Source organism: Emys orbicularis, chromosome 3, assembly GCF_028017835.1.
Source record: "Emys orbicularis isolate rEmyOrb1 chromosome 3, rEmyOrb1.hap1, whole genome shotgun sequence".
NCBI classification, from domain to species: Eukaryota; Metazoa; Chordata; order Testudines; family Emydidae; genus Emys; species Emys orbicularis.
The window spans coordinates 160,163,028-160,183,826 of record NC_088685.1 but is presented as its reverse complement, the minus strand read 5'-3'; the positions used below and the strand labels follow the sequence as shown (position 1 = coordinate 160,183,826).

Genomic DNA, 20,799 nt, shown 5'->3' with positions numbered 1-20,799 from the left:
CGTTATAGGTGAAACTGCGTTATATCGAACTTGCTTTGATCCACCGGAGTGCGCAGCCCCGCCCCCCCGGAGCACTGCTTTACCGCGTTCTATCTGAATTCGTGTTATATTGGGTCACGTTATATCGGGGTAGAGATGTATATCTAATGGGACAAAAATTTTATTACAGGGTTTAAAAACGTTAAGGTATAAATCAGCTTGAACTTGCTCAACTAAACCACTGGGAGTGCTTGACAATGTTCTGCAGCTCTAACAGGTCAGGAGCAAGGCAGGGATCTTCTTTTCCAGTGTACTCTTCTGATGCTAAATAGTAATCTGCTGCCTGATTCAGAAGTGCTATTTTTTTGCTCCAGAAGGGGCCCCTATTTGACTGGAACTAGATTAGTCACAATGTGGATCCTTGAAGGAACAAGCAACAGAAAAGTGGGGAAAAATCATAGAACTGGAAGGGACCTTGAGAGGTCATCTAGACCAGTCCCCTGCACTTGTGGCAGGACTAAGTCGAGACCATTCCTGACAGGTGTTTGTCTAACCTGTTGTGATAAATGAAAGGAGGGGAGGGAGCTCCCTTTTATGGACACCCAGCTAGCCAGTAGTTATAAAATCCTTCTTAGTAGCTGTTCTCTAATTGCTCTACCTGTAAAGGGTTAAAAAGTCTCACTGCTATGCATAGGTAAAAAGAGGTGAATGGGCACCTGGCCAAGAGAGCCAATGGGAAGGCTAGGACTCTGTCTGTGGTTGTTCTCCGGGGAGAGGTGGACAGGACAGAGCTATGCTGTAAGCAGTTGGGACAGGTATGAAAAAATCATCAATATCATACCTCGAAACTACTAATTCAAAAACTCCAGATATGTAAGTAGATCAGGAAATGTCTAGGAAGACGCGATTACGTTTATTCCTTTTATTTTGTTATGGCTTGTGGATTCCTCTGTACTAACCCCAGGTGCTTTTTGTTTTGCTTGTAACCTTTAAGCTGGACCTCAAGAAAGCTATTCTTGATGCTTAATCCTTGTAGTGTTTGTTTTTTAAATATAGCAAATGCCTAAATTCCCAGATGTATTTTCTTCCTTTTTTTTATTAATAAAATTTACCTTTTTTAAGAACAGAATTGGATCTTTATGTCTTAAGAGGTTTGTGCACATGTTGTTTAATAAGCTGGTGGCAACAGCTGATTTCTTCCCCCCCCCCTCTTTTTTCAGCTCTTCCCCAAAGGGGGGGTTAAAGGGCTTGAGGGTACCCCATAGGAAGGAATTCCCAAGTGAGCCTTCCTGGTCTCTCAAAGGGGTTCTGCACTTGGGTGGTGGCAGCATCTACCAATCCAAGGTAAGAGAAAAGCTGTAACCTTGGGAGTTTAATACAAGCCTGGAGTGGCCAGTATTAATTTTTAGAATCCTTGCGGGCCCTCACCTTCTGCACTCGAAGTGCCAGAGTAGGGAATCAGCCTTGACACCAGTTCTTAGCAATCTCCAATGATGGAGATTCTACAACCTCCCTAGGCAATTTATTCCAGTGCTTAACCACCCTGTCAGTTAGGAAGTTTTTTGCTAATGTCCAACCTAAACCTCCCTTGCTGCAATTTAAGCCCATTGCTTCTTGTCCTGTCCTCAGAGGTTAAGAAAAACAATTTTTCTTCCTCCTCCTTGTAACAATCTTTTACATATTTGAAAACTGTTATCATGTCCCCTAGCAGTCTTCTCTTTTCCAAACTAAACAAACCCAATTTTTTCAATCTTCCCTCATAGGTCATGTTTTCTAGACCTTTAATCATTTTTGTCGCTCTTCTCTGGACTCTCTCCAATTTGTCCACATCCTTTCTGAAATGTGGCACCCAGAACTGGACACAATACTCCAGTCGAGGCCTAATCAGCGCAGAGTAGAGCGGAAGAATTACTTCTCGCATCTTGCTTACAACACTCCTGCTAATACATCCCAGAAATATGTTCGCTTTTTTTGCAACAGCATTACACTGTTGACTTATATTTAACTTGTGGTCCATTATGACCCCCAGATCCCTATCCACAGTACTCCTTCCTAGACAGTCATTTCCCATTTTGTATGTGTACAACTGATTGTTCCTTCCTAAATGGAGTACTCTGCATTTGTCCTTATTGAATTTCATCCTATTTACTTCAGACCATTGCACTTGCAACCCCTCCCAGCTTGGTATCGTCTGCAAACTTTAAAAGTGTACTCTATATGCCATTACCTACATCAGTGGTCTCCCAAAGTGGGGTGTGCAAGAGGATCCTTGGGGGTGAACAGCAGGAGGAGCGCTTTTTTTTTTTTTTTTTTGCCAAAAGGGCGGGAGTCCGAGTGGCTTTTTTTGTTGTTGTTGCTTTGGCAAAAATGGTAGAGCCAGCACGGCAGGGGGTGCATGCTCAAAAAACTGTTTACTGATAGGGGTGCGCGATCAAAAAAGTTTGGAGACCACTGATCTACATCACTGATGAAGATATTCAATAGAACCGGACCCAGAACTGATCCCTGCGGGACCCCACCTATTATGCCCTTCCAGCATGACTGTGAACCACTGATGATTACTCTCTGGGAATGGTTTTCCAATACCTGGGTCTCAGGAGTTCAGAGGACCATCCAGGAGAAAAAAGTGGGGAAAAAACCCACATCGGTGAGCGGGGTTGAGTTTAATACATTACTATTATCTGGCAACCTTCTAATTGGAGGGGGGATAGCTCAGTGGTTTGAGCATTGGCCTGCTAAACCCAGGGTTGTGAGTTCAATCCTTGAGGGGGCCACTTAGGGATCTGGGGCAAAATCAGTACTTGGTCCTGCTAGTGAAGGCAGGGGGCTGGACTCAATGACCTTTCAAGGTCCCTTCCAGTTCTAGGAGATGGGATATCTCCATAAACTTAATTTAAAAGCAACAAAATTACAAGTGTATTTTTCAGGCTTAAGTAAAAAACAAAACCAAAAAACTATAGCACATGTGATTTAAAAAGTTATTACTGATGTGTTCCAATGGCAGAGTTACAAATGTAAACATCTGTATCCAAACATTAGTTGGCATTGTGCATCTGTGCCTAAAACACTGTACTTGTGGTTCTACTCTCAATTACACCTTTGCAACCCCACTGAATCCAAAAAAAGTTTGTGGGGCTGCATGGAGTAAGAGGGCAAAATCTGACCTATCATCTCTGCACATGTATAACAGTGATTCAAGGATCAAGAACAAGCCTTGTTTTTGAAATATGTATACATTTCTCTATTTTCAAACATTTCTGTTTGGGACAATATACAAACAGCAGCTGCTGGAGGATTTCTGCAGTGCCAAAGTTTAGTCAAATAATTTTTGGCACAATCCACCAGGGTGGAAAATTTGTTCGGAATTTGTCATGACTCTACAGTAGGGGTCAGCAACCTTTCAGAAGTGGTGAGCCGAGTCTTCATTTATTCACTCTAATTTAAGGTTTTGCGTGCCAGTAATACATTTTAACGTTTTTAGAAGGTTTCTTTCTATAAGTCTATAATATATAACTAAACTATTGTTGTATGTAAAGTAAATAAGGTTTTTAAAATGTTTAAGAAGCTTCATTTAAAATTAAATTAAAATGCAGAGCCCCCCAGACCAGTGGCCAGGACCCGGGCAGTGTGAGTGCCACTGAAAATCAGCTCGCATGCCGCCTTTGGCACGCGTGCCATAGGTTGCCTACCCCTGCTCTACAGAAATCAGTTTTATACTCAACAACATGGGTTGGATCGAGTAGGATTTTAATTTCCATTATCCCACTAATAAACTTCAGACTGTAACCCCAAAAAGAGCAAAAGCATCCAGTTTCTCACACCCACATAAAAAAGTGCCTCTATGGAGTTACTCTAGTAAAACAGTCTGGCACAAAATACTTTTGACACCCCTTTTATTTAGCAAATAATACAGATGAAAGTTTCCTCTCAGTTACATTACTTTTGCAATCCCCACCAAGGACAGAATCTGGCACCACATATACACAGGATTGCATGTACATACACACACCAGGGTTTTTAATCAGGAATAGGGGTTTCACGAGTCATCTCCAACAGTTTTACCCCTACTCTATTTCCCAGGCAAATTCACTATTGTATAACATTTTCTAGTAGATCATCCAGTATTCAACTATTAATTTCTTGTCTTTCACATGCTACTTTTATATAACTTTATAATCAATTGCTGTTGTATACTCTTCAGTGTAATCCAGTTGTGGGTGTTTTTAATTAACACAGCTACCTTTAACTCCAATTTCAACATTCCAGCCATATAAGTAAACAAGATGTATTAAATGGTCTCAACTCAGGCATATAACTTTACACAATTACCTCAACTTGGGTTCAGTCCTGCAAGTCCCCCATACATGACCTCCCATTGATGTTCCAGGGAGTTCCACGCAGAAGGCTTGCAGGATTGGGTCCTTTAATTACCAAGTACACATTCCCTGATCCTTACAAAATAGTAGTTCAGTCAATACAATTCAGTACACAAAAATCAATGTGAAATAATTTTGCTAAGATGCAGCCTGTGAGTGCCTATGGCTGACACTTTTGGACACCTAAACAGTAATAACTAAAAACAAAAGTTACAAGTAAACAAAAAAGAGTGCAACATGCATGTAAAAATCAGCAATAAAAACCAGCAACTAAGAGTCACCTAGAAAACCCCACAATCCAAAAATAAACTCCCCAAAGAACTGTCTTAAAGTCAGAGTTTAAGGCCAGACGGGACCACCACACCTTGATCCTTACTTTAACTGTTAAGTTTTAATATATGAAAAGAAATATTAATAATCCACACTTCCATAGCTCTTTCCATCAGAATCTCAAAGCACTTTACAAAGACTAATGAAGTTTGCCTCAACATCACTTTGAGGTACATTACTATCCTCCTGCTATAGGTAGGAAAACTGAGGGCACAACACTATTGCAAGATATTAAAGTAAAACTCAGACTCAAGTCAATAAGTGATCCCAAAACATTAACAGAAAATCTGAAGGAAAAGCTAAAAATAGCATCTAGGTCTCCCAAACCCAGAGTCCTGTGTCTAACAAGTGTCATATTCTTCCAGGATCTTATTCTTTCTCCCCTGTGTTGGTAGTATCAATTCCAACACTTCCCTTAGTCTGGTCTTTATCTAAATCAGGGGTAGGCAACCTATGGCACGCATGCTGAGGGCGGCACGTGAGCTGATTTTCAGTGGCACTCACACTGCCCGGGTCCTGGCCACCAGTCCGGGGGGCTCTGCATTTTAATTTAATTTTAAATGAAGCTTTTAAAACATTTTAAAAACCTTATTTACTTTACATACAACAATAGTTTAGTTATATGTTATAGACTTACAGAAAGAGACCTTCTAAAAACGTTAAAATGTATTACTGGCACGCGAAACCTTAAATTAGAGTGAATAAATGAAGACTCGGCACATCACTTCTGAAAGGTTGCTGACCCCTGATCTAAATGAACGAGATACATTCTACGCAAATTGGTATTAGACGTATATCTTCTGTATACAGTATGATATTCATTTGCTAATTCTTTATGATGATTCCAAGCAGATCAGAGAGTGAGAACGTATTTCTCATTCAGAAAATCTATAAACCTCTTCCTATCCAACCACTATTAGCAAACTAAGTCAGTAAAACTTGCCCATGCATTAGTAATAATTTATATAGCAGAGTATGTAGCAATGTACAGGGTGTTCATGCCATGCAGAGTTATAATCTAAGATTAGCAGGGAGAAGACAAGACATAGGACAACAGTTCAGTAAAGGTAAGGTGTGGAGAAATTATTGGTGAGAATAAGGCAAGGATTACTGGAAGACATGGGTTTACTTTTAAGGAAGCATTTTCAGGAGGGTGAAGATGAGGATGTGCCTGGTGGATTTAAAATAATGGGATAGTTCCAAGCAGAAAGAGACAGAGAAAATGACAGCGTAAAGCTGGGAGTAAAAAACAGGAATGTTTGTTTAAAAAAAAGAATTGTGTCCATGGAGAAAGGGATAGAATCTCCCGATGAAGAGCTGATTCTAAGTGAAGAAGGGAATCTTTGATGATAAGACGGGAGGGAACAGATGGTAATCGTCACTTTCTGTTAGACACTGCAGCACCAGAAGGATGTGCCAAAGTAAATATGTAACAGGCACATATCTCCTTGCTATTTCAGCTTTTTGGTTAGCAACAACTGAAGCGCTTACGTTATGCTAGATTTAAAAGCTGCATTTCTAAATGTCATATCTGTATCCACAACAACATCAGAGTAATTACCACTAAGAGACGAGAAGAAGTAGAGAGGAAACAGTGTTCTCAATTAGAGTTTACTTTGGCACGTCCTTATAGTACTGAACTGTTTAACTTGAGAGCAAGCTCTGTCTCACATCAGTTTCGTGGGATGTGTTCAGAACACAGATGCAATTGTAGCCTTGCTACATAAAGAAAACTGAGAAGTCTCATTTAAGTTTCTTCACACCAAGTTCAAACGAAAAAAAAATCAAGTCTGCTGCAGACTAGAACAAAAATAAGGAAAAATTATTTGTAGTTATAAGAGATAGAACAAATAAATCACACTATTATTTATGCAAACATCCCATTCACATACATCATAGTGCTTTTAATTAATGTATTCAGAGAAAAAGAATTCAGGAATGATTCAGTACAAGTATTCAGAAAGGGGAAAGTGTCTTCAGTATTAATTATGAGCAGACAAAAGCTCTTCAGAAAGTGGCCTGGGACTCTATTTCCCAAGTAACTATTCTCTGGGGGCACTGACAGTAATTGGAACTCTGCTGTGTTCTGAGTCTGCAAGTTAAAGGAGATTGTCCTTGTTCTGGATTTCTCTGTGTGTTATTAGAGAAAAGCTCTCTCACAAGCTCTCTGGGACATAGGCTACTTCGCCTCAACTGTAAGGATAAGGTTTTACCTCTGTCTGCCTGACTATGGAATTCTAATGTTCCATCTGTAACATTAAGAAATCCCTAGTGAAGTATGTGTATGAGATAATCCATTAATTTTGCCTACAACTAAACATTAAGTTTCCTCTACCCCATCTCATTTTATTACCTTTTAAGCCAAAAACTGCACCTTACTGAACAATACCGTTACCCCTGAAGCAAAATTTCCTGGGAACTCTAGTTTTCAGATGTTAATTATACCAACCTTTCTTGAAGTATGTATACTTACCAACTGCAATTAACTATGGTGTAATGACTGTGTGTGTTTTACTGTGGAGTTATAACTTGTTTCACAGTCCTTCTCACACTAAGTTTTTGTGGCTATAAAGCTACTTAAAAGGATAATTACACGTCTATGGGCTTTGCTAAAAGTAATTTCTTTATATATATATATAATAACGATTAAAAGATTATACTACAGTACATACTTTTAAGGAAGGATTATAATTAGCAGAAATTCTTGGATGATATCGTATGCATGCATTCTAAAATCTGATGATGGCAAAAAAACACATATTGTGCATCTCATATAGGTAAAGGTTATGTTTGATTTTGGCTATTTAGGAGGACTTAACTTTTCCACCTACAGTTCCCTGACTATATGATATCTGTAGTGGATTTTGACTGCAGCACCATATCCTCCCCAAGGTAGAAGAAACTAATGAATTCAGAACAAATGGATTTTAAAAACCCACAAGTTAAACAAGTTGGGGTACATACATTTACACTTATGAAATTTACTTGGGTAAAACATCTAGTCAAGATGTACGAGCCCAATGCTACAGCCAGAAACTCTAGTACAGTAAAACCTGCTCAGACTAAGATTTCATCTGTGTCCTAGGGGCTATTCACTCACGGACTGATTGTCAAAGGCACAAATGGCAGTTAGGCACCTAACTTCCATTGATTTTTTATATGTTAGGTGCCTAACTGCTCTTTGTGCCTTTGAAAATCTCCCCATTTAGCCTCTCTACCTCAATTTCCCCATTGGTAAAAGATATACAACACTGGCCTCCTTTGACAGGTTTTGTGAGGATTAGTCAATGTTCATAGAATGCTTTGAAAATGAAGAGCATTGTTATTGTAGCCAAGTAAAGAGAAAATAAGGGCCTGATTCTGATAGCACAGCCTTGTGAGACTAGGTTCACTCCCCAAGTATTTACATCTAAAGATGCAATTTAACTGTCAGACAATGGTATAGTAATAAATCAGGCAAGGCATTTATGATATACTTAAGATCTCCAAATTATCTCACACAAAGAATGACTGTAAAACGATCAATGAGATTAAAATAGAAAGGTCTGGTTTCCTCCTACATTCACCGTACAAAATGTAAATATAGCAGAAGTGCTACCTAAAAGTAGTACTAAAGCAAATGGTTTTAATTACAGACCAAATACAATTTCATAGGTTAAACAAAAATGCCCTTACAAAGCTTTCAGACTGTGTAAAAATATGCTTTTTTCTGGTTCCCTTATGCCATTTGCTTTCTACTATTACCTTCCAGGACCTTTGTACCAGATCATGTGCTGTGATAGGGATTTTTATGTAAGTTGAAATTGCAGCATTATCTTTGCCCCTCAGGACTCTTAAAAAAAAGCATTCCATTACACTGGTCTGAAGCAGAGAAAATGTTTCCTCTCTTATGCCTCAATGGTTTGCTCTGAAATTGGGAGGGCGTATCTAGTTGTATCCCGTAGGGGTCAGTCCTGGATCTGGTACTATTCAATAGTTACATTAATGACTTGGATAATGGAGTAGAGAGTATGTTTATAAAAATCTGCAGATGACACCAAGGGAGAGGTTGCAATCACTTTGGAGGACCGGTTTAAAATTCAAAATGACCTTGACAAATTGGAGAATTGGTCTGAATTCAACAAGATAAAATTAAATACAGACAAGTACAAAGTACTTCACTTAGGAAGGAAAAATCAAATGCACAATTACAAAATGGGGGATAACTGCCTAGGTGGTCTTACTGCTTAAAAGGATCTGGGGATTATAGTGGACCACAAACAGAATATGTGTCGTCGATGTGATGCAGTTGCAAAAAAGACTAATATGATTCTGAGGTGTATTAACAGGAGTGTTGTATGTAAGACGCAGGAGGTAACTGTTCCGCTCTACTCAGCACTGGTGAGGCCCCAGCTGGAGAACTATGTCCAGTTTTGGGCACCACAATTCAGGAAAGATGTGGAAAAACTGGAAAGAGTCCACAGGAGAGCAACAAAAATGATGTGGACAAATTGGAGAGAGTCCAAAGGTGAGCAACAAAAATGACAAAAGGTTTAGAAAAACTGACCTATGAGGACAGGTTAAAAAAATTAGGAATGTTTAGTCTTGAGAAAAGAAAACTGAGGGGGGACCTGATAACTGTCTTCCAGTATGTTAAGGGCTATTATAAAGAGGATTGGTGATCAGTTGCTCTTCATGTCCAGTGAAGATTGGACAAAAAGTAATGAGCTTCATCTGAAGCAAGGGAGATTTAGGTTAGATATTAGGAAAAACTTCCTAATTCTAGGGGTAGTTAAGCACTGGAATAGGCTTCCAAAGGAGGACATGGAGTCCCCATCATTGGAAGATTTTAAAAACTAGCTGGACAAACATCTTTCAGGGCTGGTCTAGGTTTACTTGGTCCTGCTTCAGCTCAGAGAAGCTGGACTTGATGAGTTCTCGAGGTACCTTTCAGCCCTACATTTCTATGATACTGTACCAGGGTAGCGTCCCCACAACAAGCTTTGTGTGCATGATTCCTGCTAGCCAACTAATTTTTAAATTAAAAATAAAAAAAATCTAAATTGGAATATACTGCACTAATCCTGAACAATGTAGCAAAATACTTACCTTTCTAACTTGAAATATGAATCCATATTGTCTATACAGAACAATGTTTCAGTATAATATTCCCCAAAATATGAAATATATACACATATTATAAAAAAGCAGTATTGTGGGCCTCCCATGCTGTTCTTAAACAACAGATATCTGTTCACCAGCTACATCAAGACTGGATTGTACATTTAACAAGGGTGAATCTGTTCCAATTTTATCCAAGTCTCCATTACATTTACATTTTAAAGCATCAAAGTTCTGGACTAAGCTTGTCTGCACTTGAAAGCTGTTGCAGGTTTTGTGTATCTGCATTATGTGATCCAGAACAATGGCTGCACAAGCAGTCTGTCAACACCACATTGTAATCCCCAGCTAAGCACCCTTTGGGATCACTGCATGCACACAGCGCTGCACGGTTTCAAAACAAGCAGTCAGCATTCTGGGCAGACATCTCCTGGTACAGTGCTTCCCCACTAAACTCTATGCATTCTGGGATTATTTTTGCTGCACATAGTTAAATACTGAAATAAGTTCCAAAGGGAGGTTGTAGAATCCCCATCCTTGGAGGTTTTTAAGAACAAGTTAGACAAACACCCATCAGATATGATCTATGTGTACTTGGTCTTGTCTCAGTATGGAGGAATGGACTAGATGACCTCTTGAGGTCCATTCCAGACCTACATTTCTATGACTGTGAGATAATTACCAAAAGGCACTTGAAATCTGGGACTTGGGATCAAAATAAATAATTCCCATGATTCCTCTCATTTCATTCCATCATCCATCGTTACGAGCCAGCGCTATTTTTAAAGCAGTGTCAGACAGCATGGAAGAAACATTGCTGAGCATTGTGATCATCACAGTGATTAATTCAAACAGAATACTGCAAATATACGTCATATTGTGCAATGATTTCAGAGCCAAGGACATATAGGCCCCTGAGGAAGATGGAATCGAGAAGATACTAGTGCTTAATCTTTTCCTGCAGTGGCTTCAGCAAGTTAGCCGCCACTTGTGAGCTCAGCCAACTAGATTAATAGTTTCCAACGACAGAAGGGACCATTGTGAGCATGTAGTCTGACCTCCTGTATAGCACAGGCCATAGAACTTCCCCAAAACAATTCCTACAGCTTTTAGAAAAACATCCAATCTTGATTTAAAATTTGTCAGTGATGGAGAATCCACCATGACCCTTGGTAATTTGTTCCATTTTGTTCTCAGTTAAAAATTTACACCTTATTTCCAGTACTAGCACTGACTAATGGAACAGGATAGGAATGATCAGTGCATGTGTCTTAACATTTATATCTACTGGTGGACGGAGTTTAGTACACTGCAGGTGGGGATTTTATTGAATCACATAAGGCTCTTATGAAATTTTCAAAAAAAGAATGTCATGACATTTTCAATTAATGATTAATAAAAAAACAAATAATACATCAAGTTTAACATTGTGAATAGTAAAAGAAAAAAACTTTATTGAACAAACATAACATGATGCAAAATTAAAAGTCCAGTGCAAAATAATAGTCCAGCTCATCACAATAGCTGCCAAACCATGCAAGTTCAACCAGGGTCCTTATTATTGACCCTGACATTACTAAAACACAGCCAGAGCTCCTTTCCCTTGTGGTAGCATCAGATCAGGTTCTCGGAGTGCCCCCTCTCCTTTGTTTGTTTTGATAGACACTTGCAGACATGTGAATTATGGTGACTGCTCTTCAGATAGGCTGGGATTCGCACCTCTCCCCAGAGGACAATGAAGTCCAGGACCTCGGACAATGAAGTCCAGGACCTCAGCCCGGGACCACACAGGAGCATGAGGCATGGCTGCTGAATAATCATTTCCATGAGCTGGAATCATGAACAGCCACACTTGGCTGCATAACACCATTTAAACAAGGAGGTGACAGTCACATCAAGATGATTCCAGAACAGTAGAGGGCACACAGGTAAATAGACAAGCTGACCCAGGTAGCCAGCAAAGCAGCATGGGATACCAGCAGGACTGCCAGATATAGAACAGTTGTTTCAGGATGGGGTTACATCTACACCTACTTTGTTCTGGGTAACTTCATCCTACACCTCAGTATACACACTCCCAAAGGGAGTGTATTAATGTGGGTTAAAACATCAGATGATTTGCAACAAATGGGGGGAGGGGGTAGCTCAGTGGTTTGAGCATTGGCCTGCTACACCCAGGGTTGTGAGTTCAATCCTTAAGGGGGGCCATTTAGGGATCTGGGGCAAAAATCTGTCTGGGGATTGGCCCTGCTTTGAGCAGGGGGTTGGACTAGATGACCTCCTGAGGTCCCTTCCAATCCTGATATTCTATGAAAAAATTGTGTGTGGACACAAAGCACTTTCTCACAAAACAGTTCAAGTTAACCCACAACAACTTTTAATTTAGACAAACCATTATACACTTAAAAAAAAAATACAGTGCTTTGCTTTGCTTTTTGAATGTTCAGGAGCAGCATGTAACAGAAGCTATCTTTGCCTGTTCTACCCTACACCTGAAAATCCACTCCAAGGAAGGGAGTGGTGTTATTGGAAAGAGGCCTACAGTTTAACGGGTTTGGTTTACATGTCTGTACATGTATATTTCCTGACCCTGCATAAGAACCTACACAACCGCCTCACACACAAATTATTCCCATTTTGGGTCTGAATAATGTTTGTTGGGGAGGGAGGTATGCCAACCAAAATATGGCTGCGTACAAGAACACTGCCTTTGTAGCCAGAGTATAATTCCAGAATGTATCCCATGAAGAGTGATCTCGTCTCACAGGCTCAACTGCATGAAAGTATGGGAGGAAAGAATGGCCTATTTCACAACCATTAAAGAAAAGATCAACAACATCCCCGATTAGGATTATATTTTAATTGCATGCCAGCAGCAGCAGGGTCAAATTAAAGATGAGTTCCAATAAACTTAGCCAGACTTGAGGATTCTGTCTTATCCTTTTCAGTTTGTTCAGTTATGCGATAAAATATGGTCATTAGACCTTAAAAGATTTTCTTCCCTGACCCCTGATATGCTTGCTCAGCAAGGGACACTGTGTTCGAATGGGTACCCATCACAGATTTCAGGATTGGCAAATGGCCCATGAGACAAAAAGTTCAACATCATATCCCCATTTAGAGTCTATTTAAAAAAAACAACCACTCTGCTATCCCCCACATCAGAGACTATGTGTTGTGAAACACCCTGCGAAGAATTCTAGTTTTTTTATTCTGTCTGAACCAAAAAATATGGACAAATCTTTAGTGGATGCCAAATAACTGTTACCAGGGCCGGCTCCAGGCACCAGCTGAGCAAGCTGGTGCTTGGGGTGGCAGATTGAACGAGGCGACATTCCACCCAATCCTAGGGCAGCACAGACGCTTTTTTTTTTTTTGTTCCGCTCCGGCCGCCCTGTAGGGGGCGGCGGCGCGGAGGACAGGAGAGCCCTGCAGCAAGCCTGGCAGGGCAGTCCTCGTCCTTCCCACCCCGCCGACCGGAGCCCTCCCGGCAGGCGGCAGGGCAGGAGGGGCCGTGTGGCAGCGCCCCGCTGTAGCCCTGGCCGCCCCCCTTCTCTCTCTCTCTCGCCCGCTCCCTCTCCCTCCCCCCCGCTAGCCGGTCCCCCTGCACCCGCGCTCCGGCCGCGCCGCAGGTTTTTGTTTGCTTTGCAGTTCTGGCCGCCCCGTGGTTTTTTTTTTTTTTGCTTGGGGCGGCCAAAAAGCCAGAGCAGGCCCTGACTGTTACAAATAAAATAAGCAAGCAATAATAAAATGCTATCAGGAATACGCATAGCTTGGGTGGAACATGCAATTAGGCAAGTGAGATCATACTTAGAAAGACTGCCTGGGAACTGTAGTTCCCATTCCATCTGCTTAGAAAGTCTGCTTAGGGGAAACTTCCTGTTCATGCTACCGAGACCAAACTAAGGCCTCATCTACACTACACAGTTTTGTCGACAAAAGTCAGCTTTCGTCGACAAAACAGTGGAGGTGTACACACAATGCTCCCTCCCGCTGATTTAACTCTCCTGCTATGCCAACAAAATAAAAACCACTTCAACAAGAGGCATAGAGCTTTTTGCAGCAAAGTTAGATTGACGCAGTGTTAATGTATACACTGTGCTTGGTTATGTCACTGTAAATGGCCTCCTGGAGGTGTCCCACAATGCCCATCATGACTGCTCTGGTCAGCACTTTGAACTTCCCTGCCCTGCACCCAGGTACACAGGCCTCTGCCCCTCTCCCTTTAAAGGGCCAGAAATTTTTGAAATTCCACTTCCTGTTTGCTTGGCGTGGACTGCTCACATGGCATCTTTCCAACTGACCATGGTGGCTCCATGCACTAAACAATTTCCCGTGCGGAATACACCAGAGTTGTTGGATCTGCTGGCTCTGTGGGGAGAGGAGGCTGTGCAGTTCCAGCTCCGCTCCAGCCATAGGAATTTTGGTATCTACTGTCAGATTTCTCGTGGCATGTTGGATAAGGGCTATCAATGGGACACGCATCAGCACCGTGTGAAGATCAAGGAGCTGAGGCAGGCCTACCAAAAAGCAAGGGAGTCAAACCATCACTTTGATGCTGTGCCGAAGACCTGCTGCTTCTATAAGGAGCTAGATGCCATCCTCGGCAGTGACCCCACCTCCACGAGCCTTGTGGATATTTTGGGGGCGGGGGGACAGGGAGAGGCTGGAGACAGTGGACTGAACCCCAAGGACAAAGTGGTGGACGAGATGGGACAGGTGACAGGGTTGTCCAATACCATGACGAGCCAGGATCTCTTCTCAACCCCGGAGGGTTCAAGCCAGTCCCAGCACTCCGTCTGTGGTGCACATGATGTAGGGGAGGGGAGCTCTGGTAAGTGCTCATTTTGAGTTGATACTGCTCAGTTACATGAGGTAGAGCTGTCCTTTGCTTTGTTATATGCTAGAAGTAGGTTAAGAGATAGAAATGTACAAGACTAGCTGTGTTTACCTCTGCTTCACATTCTCCTATGCAACTACACAGTGGGGCCCTGCGGATGCACACCGAGATTTCACATAAATCCTCCAGTGAAATCTCTAGGAAACTTTCACGGAGGTACTCGCTAATCCTCTGTGGAAGGTTCCTTGGCAGAGCTGCTTTGTTCCTTCCCCCGCTGTAGGAAACTTTCCCGTGCCAATCGGCAATCACTTGTGCAGGGACCAAAGCGGCACATAGGTGAGCAGCATAGGGACTCAGTCTGAAGTTGCACCTATGCAGGAAATGCATCTTTGCAACCTTGCTTACCCTCAGGAGTGAGATATCGGCTTCAATGACCCCCGCCTATGGAAAATGGTGGCAGAATTTACAATATTGTCCCTAGTCACTTGCAGTGATTCCCTTAAAAAACCACCTAGATCCTTTGCCTCATCTTGAACGCCCTCTTCCCCACCCCGGCCAAACTCACCATGTTTAAGGCATTTGCTTGAGTTATGTGCTTGCCAAGGGACAGTCAGAAAGAGGTTTTTTACTATTATGATTCAATGCTGTGAGTGCACTATCATGCCTCTGTTTATTGTTTCCTGTGTTTCTGCAGATGTGGCCTTGAGGAGAACCCCTTAGACACTGGTGGAGTGCCTCTACCAGATAAGGAAGTGACCCAGGAGCAAATGTTCTGAGGAGTGCTCCAATCCTTTGACGCCGCAGAACAAGAACACAGGGTGTGGAGAGAGACAATCAATGAAAAATTAAAAATAGATAGCCAAGAGAGGAAGCAGGGCGAAGAGAGAATTTTAGAGGACCAGGAGTGGATGATAAAAGTGATGGAAACCAAAGAGAGATACTGAAGTCCCTAATCGTGCTGCAGGCGGAACACACGTGAGCTTGCTCCCTCCTGCAGCCCATAAGGAACCGCTAGCTATGCCCTCCCGAAACTCCTTGCATCTTCCCAGCCTGTCGTATACCCCGTTCAGTCCATTCCTTTGGACAGGTTCCCCAGTGGCAGCTGGACTTAGACACAGCTATGAGAGCCTCCATCAAGAGAGTGCTCCTCTTAGTGTTATGTCCCTATAAAGAAAGCGTTTTTTTGTGTGTATTGGTTATTGCTGTTTGATTTTCTTTCAGAGAGTACATTTTTATTAATCTTTATTTATCTCCTACACATGATGGTTGCTGCTGGAATTCATACACAGTGGCAATTTGCACATTTGCAGACAACAAATCACGTTCAGGAAGCAATCATCAAAATTTTCATTCAAGGCAACAAGTTAACAAAGCATGGCAAAATGCTTTACAGTAAAACACGTTACTGGTGCTCATTGTCAAAATGGTGCCTCATAGCCTCCCTGATTCAAATAGCCCCGCCCTGTGTCCCTTTAATAGCCCTGGTATCTGGCTGCTCAAAATCAGCCACAAGGAAATCTGCCTCCCCGCTCCACCCCTGGGGAAACTTTTCACCTATAGCCTCACAAATATTATGCAGTGCACACCAGGCTGCTATGACCATGGGAATATTTTCTTCACTGAGGTCTAACCTGCCATAAAGGCAGTGCCAGCGAGCCTTTAACCTGCCAAACACACATTCAACAGTCATTCTGCATCTGCTCAGCCTATTGTTGAAGCGCTCCTTGATGCTGTCCAGGTTTCCCGTGTAAGGCTTAATCAGCTATGGCAGTAAGGGATATGCTGGGTCTTCCAGGATCACTTTAGGCATTTCAACACCCCGCATTGGAATCTTCTGGTCTGGAAAGAAAGTCCCTGCTTGCAGCTTTCTGTACAGGCCAGTGTTCCTGAAAATGCGTGCATCATGCACTATCCCTGACAACCCCATGCTGATATCAGTGAAATGACTCCGGTGACCCACAAGCGCCTGCAATACCACAGAGAAGTACCCCTTTTTATTGATGTACTCCGTCACAAGATGGTCCAGGGCCAACATTGAGATATGCGTATCATCTATCACCCTGCTGCAGTTAGGAAATCCCATTGCCACAAAGCCATCCACTATTTCACACACATTTCACACTCACAGTCCTTCATAAAAGGATGCGATTAATGGCCCTGAACACTTGCGTGAACACAACCCCCACAGTGGACTTCCCAACTCCAAACTGATTCGCGACTGACCAGTAGCAATCGGGAGTTGCCAGCTTCCACACACCTATTGCCATGCACTTCTCCAATGAGAGGGCAGCTCTTATTCTGGTGTCCTTGCACCACAGGACAGGGCAGGAGAGCTCAGCACACAGTTCCAGAAAGGTGGCTATACACGTCCAAAAGTTCTGCAGCCACTGCTCATCATCCCAGACCTGCATAACGACGTGATCCCACTGCTCTGTGCTTGTTTCCTGAGCCCAAAAGCGACGATCCACCGTCTGCAGCTACTCCATGAATACCAAACTTAATCTGGAATTGTTTCTTTCCACAGCACACAGCAGGACAGGCACCATGGATTCCTGTTCAGATTTGAAGCTCATGAAATACTGCATGATCCGCCGCAGTGTGTTCGTAACACTGATCACAAAACTAGAGAGCAGTGCAGGATTCATGCTTTCAGGCAGAGATGGAGGGCGCACAGTTTACAGGGGCTGTTAAAAAACAGCGCAAAACGTAGTCGGAAGTCCATGGAATAATGGGACAGAAAAAACTGCATCATGGGACGATGCAGAAGGTGGCAAGTTGCACAGTGGGATAGCTACCCACAGTGCACTGCTCTCTCTGTCAACGCTAGAGCACCAACTGTGGACGGGCTCCGATGACACAAGGAGTGTTGTGTGAACATGCGCAAGCGATGCAATTATAGCCGTTTATGATCATTGGTGTAACTTGCGTTGATTTTACTCTGTAGTGTAGACATAGCCTCAAACGATCTCCACCTCACCCGTTTACTTTAACATCATCTTCACTGGCAATTGAAAAAAAAAAAAATGCATCCCTCCCCCCAAATGGCACGGAGATCTCATGGCTGCCTAGCTTGATTTAAACTGCACATTCTGTATTTTGGCTTTTTTGTGGGGGAGGAGGGAAGGAATGGAAATAGTGGGACTAGTGTAGGAGCAAAAGTTTAGCACTGTAGTGGGGGTGGGAGGTGGAACAACAAACCATCACATCTGGTCCTTCCCTGTCTATATAATTAATCTATAATTCAAATCAAGGCTGAAAACAATGCTTTTCCTTCATACCTAGGGTGCACTTTTCTGGGAGGTTCTTCATCATAGGCTAAAGAGGATTAAATCACACATAACAAAAATGTTTTAAAATATTTTAGATTCCTATTCCTAGTTTTGGATGACTTGGGGCTGTGGATCTCTAATAAAACTAATTCAGGGTAATCATTCTGCTAAAAGTCATTACCAAGCTCTGATTTCTCGGTTCTCCTGTTTGGATCCAGAGCCCTCTTCTCCACAGAGACAGCAGCAGAATCTTAGGAATCCACTCTCACTTACTAAAGGGCTAGTTAGTGAAGAAAAAAGTTAGCCAAGCTTTTTGGGAGGCTCATATTCAAGTGGCAAACCTCCAGTAATAGTAAGCAAGGCCCTTTTGTAACTTAATCTAGACACAATACACAAAAGAAATAGGATTAATCTCAATGAAACTACTGTACTTTGCTACTTACTGCTCTCTCAGTGTGCTGAAGTAATTCTCAACAAGGGCTAGAAGAAACTGGATTCAGCTCAGATCTTTTTCTCTGTCACCCTCAAAACAAAAAGCAGAACAGAAGAGAAAGTAAAAGAAAATCCAGAAAACCATTTATTTTTCAATTGTGAGGAGGGTGGCTAGTGGTAGTGAAATACCAAATCTTAAACTCCGGGAGTTTCCAATGAAGCTGCTCACACATGCATGTATCTGAGAGCTAAAATTGGTCTTTAATGCCCATGAATGGGAGTATGATTACAAGACGTCACTCGGTAAAAAAAGTAAATGTTTACAAAACTTGAGACTAACAGAAACATCATCATCATATCTTTCTCTAGATTTCAGTCTTCAGTGGAAACAGTTTAATGCACTCCTCTGCAGTATTCACAACCAAAACATTGAATGTTGTGCTAAATGCATAAAAACATGAAAGTGCTGTTGACTAGAAAATAGAATAAACAAAAGTGAGAGCGATCCATCTTTTTTCAGTGTCCAAACTGAGGAAATAGGGAAGAAGTAAATTAAATGTTTAAGATTATTTGTTTTAATGCCTGAAAGTGGCAAGAGCAGAGTGCAGCCTCATAACCATTATGCTCAGAGCTAGTTGGAAAACATATTTTCCATCCCACAAAAAAATTCAAAATAAAAAAAAATCATCACAAATCAGGACAAAAAGGCAAGAGTTTCAAAAATATTCACAAAATTAGAAAACAAATCTTTTAATGTCAGCCTAAACATTTCTTTTGACAAATCTGAAATGTTTCAGCTTCAACCCTTTATAATTGTTATATAAAATAAATTTCTAAACAAAATTTCATTTCAAAACAAAAACATCAAAACTTTTTTTTTGTTCCAGAAACATCGAAATGGGACATTTCTATATTTTTAAAAGTCTTATTCCAAATTGTTTTTTTTAAATGTAGAAAACAATACAATTGGGGGGGGGGAAATCCCGTTTCATTTTTGACTCGCCCTAATGCTCGTTTTAAAATGAAATGGACACTGACACTCACCCCCCCCCCCCCCCCCCCGTAAGACAGAGTTACTGGTAACAGCTTTGAAAAATCATGTTTTTATTTTAATTGGATTACAGTATTAACTCGTGCCCCTCCCAGCAATAACCACCAACAGGGCACTGCGAGACGCGCCGGGGGGCCTTCTGCCAGGCTGAAGTCTGAAATCAGAGCGTGGGTGTGCCCAGACTCCCAGCCGTGCGCAGCGGCAGCAGGTCTCAGCCCTGGCCCACCCCCGTGCCGCAGCAGGGTTGTACCGCTGGGCGGCCCGGGGCACGCGAGCTCGGCCCGGGTCGGACCGCAGGGCCGGCAGCTCTCTCCCGCGGGGGCGAAGCAGGACATCCCCGCTCAGCGCGCCGGGGCTGAGGGGTCGGTGTCCTAGGGCCAGCAGGGGCAGGAACTTCGCGGCGCGGCGGGAATCGACCTCCCGCTAAAGCGACCCCAGAGGCTGCAGGTACCTGCGAGCTGGCGGGGGCGGATCCGTCGCTGGGTCCGGCGCGCGGGCCTGGCCCTGCGAGCTGTGCGCTGCGCTGCGCTGCTCTCCGCCAGGGACAGGGGCAGCCCACGCGAGCCCGCCCGCCAAGGGGAGGAGAGGGCGGGTCACATGCCCCGCCCGCCGCCTGAGGCGCGGGACCCGGAGCAGCCGCACTGACCGGGCGAGGGGGACCGGCATCCCCTCCTCAGCGGCCCGGCCCGGCCCGGCCCCGCCCGCCTGCCGACAGGCTGGGAGTGGAGGCCCCGCGGGGTCCCTGCCCGCCGTGGCACCTGCCCCTGGGAGCAGAGCCCGCCCCTCCTGGGCCTGCCGTGCCTCGCGGGAGTCGGACCCGGAGTGATGGGAGGGTGGACACGGCGCGTGGGAGAGAAGTTCCCAGTGGCTGCGTGGAGGGGAGTGAACCCCCATATGCTGCAGGGCCAGACCCCTTAGAAATGCAAATAACAAGAAGTCCGATCCAAGCCCCTGCAAGGCTCCAGGGAAGAGCGGTTTGTTTTCTCCAGTGGGATTGCTGGCTATGCCTGGGCCCGAAAACAGTCAGGTACTCCAGCCCCCATTGCAATAGCCCCTGGTTCTTACCTAGAGCTTTTCAACAGCAGAGCTCAAAGCTCTTCACAGCAGTGCCTTTATCCTCCCAGCACCGAGGGAGGGAAGTATTACTATTCTAGGGTGACCAGATGTCCTGATTTTATAGGGACAGTCCCGATTTTGGAGTCTTTTTCTTATATAGGCTCCTATTACCCCACCCTCTGTCCCAATTTTTCACACTTGCTGTCTAGTCACCCTATACTATTCCCATATCACAGCTGGGGAAGGCACAGAGAGCTGCTGAATGACTTGATAAGGACACAGGAAGCTTGTGGCAGAGCAGGGACCTGAACCCATGTGTCAGGGTAGTTCCTTAACCAACAGACCCTACAGCAACAGACTGATCAA

At 43.2% G+C, this 20,799-nt stretch overlaps 1 protein-coding gene across 1 annotated transcript in view; it reads right to left on the bottom strand.

The window, feature by feature from the left end:
- Nucleotides 1–19,908, bottom strand: part of EPHX1 (epoxide hydrolase 1) — a 44,441-nt gene extending 24,533 nt beyond the window's left edge. The window contains exons 1-2 of the mRNA XM_065400480.1: nucleotides 19,829–19,908; nucleotides 18,338–18,417 (exon numbers count right to left, since the gene is read on the bottom strand). The gene's annotated coding sequence lies outside the window, so the exon portion shown is untranslated. The remainder of the gene's footprint in view (nucleotides 1–18,337; nucleotides 18,418–19,828) is intronic.
- Nucleotides 19,909–20,799: the final 891 nt, after the last annotated feature.